Below are 1,702 nucleotides of genomic sequence, written 5' to 3'. Positions count from 1 at the left end.
GTGCTTGGGTAGCTCAGTTGGCAGAGCTCTTGCCCGCGAAAGGCAACGGTCCCGATTTCGAGTCTCGGTCCGGCACACAGTTTTAATCTGCCAGCAAGTTTCAACATTCATCTTAGGCAGCTTTAGAAGGGTTGAAATATCCCCGATGGATTTGTGATCAGTTGCCTTCCAATGACTAGTCCACGTTCGAAGTCACTGAGGTGTCCTGACCGTACCATCCTACTATTACTGCTTCTGAATACTTCCTTTTATACCGGCAGTTCCGACACTCGTGGCATCTAGTGATCAATTCCGCGTTACATAGGGGATGTCCGGATAACTGTGATCAGACAGTATGTAATTATAATAAAGAAATGGTTCAAATGTCTCTGACACTATGGGACTTAACTTCTGAGGTCATCAGTCCCCTAGAACTTAGAACTAATTAAACGTAAGTAACCACACACATTCATTCCCGAGGCAGGATTCGCACCTGCGACCGTAGCGGTCGCGCGGTTCCAGTCTGTAGCGCCTAGAACCGCTCGGCCTGTATTTACGAGGGCGGTTCAGAAAGTAACCTCCGATCGGTCACAGTGCGGGTTGTGGGGGGAGTAGCGACGCCATCTGTGCGTTCACGCACTCAACAGGTCAGTCGGCATCAAGCCGTGGTCGAGTGAACGTCGTACCTGCGCTAGTTTAGTTTTTGTGGCAGTTTGAAATGTGTGCTGCAATAGAAAACCCCGCCAAATGTGAAGTGCGTGCTGTCATAAGGTTTTTTACAGCCAAAGGATATTCTGCAGCAGCTATTCATCGTGAGCTTTGTGCCGTGTACGGACCGAGAGTTATGAGTGAAGGAGTTGTCCGTGAATGGGTACGTTTATTTAAAAGTGGACGAGAAAACGTTCATGATGAAGAGAGGAGTGGTAGACCATCATTGGTGACTGACGAACTCGTTCAGACAGTTGATGCAAAAGTTCGTGAAAATCGACGTTTCTCAGTGTCGGAGTTGTCTACTGGTTTTCCACAGATTTCTAAGACTCTCTTGTACGAGATAGTGACAGCAAGATTGGGTTACCGTAAGTTCTGTGCATGATGGGTGCCCAAAATTCTTACCGACCACCACAAAACTCAAAGAATGGCCTCTGCATTAGACTTTCTGTCACGTTATGAGGACGAAGGAGAACCATTGTTAAACAGAATCGTGACCGGTGACGAAACCTGGATTAAGTACGTGAACCCTGAGACAAAAGAACAATCAAAGATGTGGGCACATTCAAATTCGCCTACCAAACCAAGAAAAGCCTCGCAAGATTTTTCTGCCAGAAAACTGATGGCAACGGTGTTTTGGGATGCCAAAGGGGTGTTGTTGGTTGAATTCATGGAACGTGGTACGACCATTAATCAAGACGTGTACTGTGAAACAATAAAAAAGTTACGACGGGCTATACAGAACAAACGCCGTGGTACGCTGACTTCCGGTATCGTTTTTTTGCACGATAACGCCCGTCCACACTCTGCTCGCAGAACAACGGCCCTTCTTGAGTCCTTCAAGTGGGACGTTATCAACCATCCACCTTACAGCCCAGACCTGGCGCCAAGTGATTATCACCTCTTCATGCATTTGAAGAAATGGCTCGGGTCACAGCGGTTTGATGACGACGAAGAGCTCAAAGATGCGGTCACAGGCTGGCTCCAGGCACAAGCGGGTGATTTTTATGCAGAA

This window comes from Schistocerca cancellata, chromosome 7 (assembly GCF_023864275.1).
Source record: "Schistocerca cancellata isolate TAMUIC-IGC-003103 chromosome 7, iqSchCanc2.1, whole genome shotgun sequence".
In the NCBI taxonomy this organism is placed as follows: domain Eukaryota; kingdom Metazoa; phylum Arthropoda; class Insecta; order Orthoptera; family Acrididae; genus Schistocerca; species Schistocerca cancellata.
Note: the sequence above shows the minus strand (reverse complement) of the source record.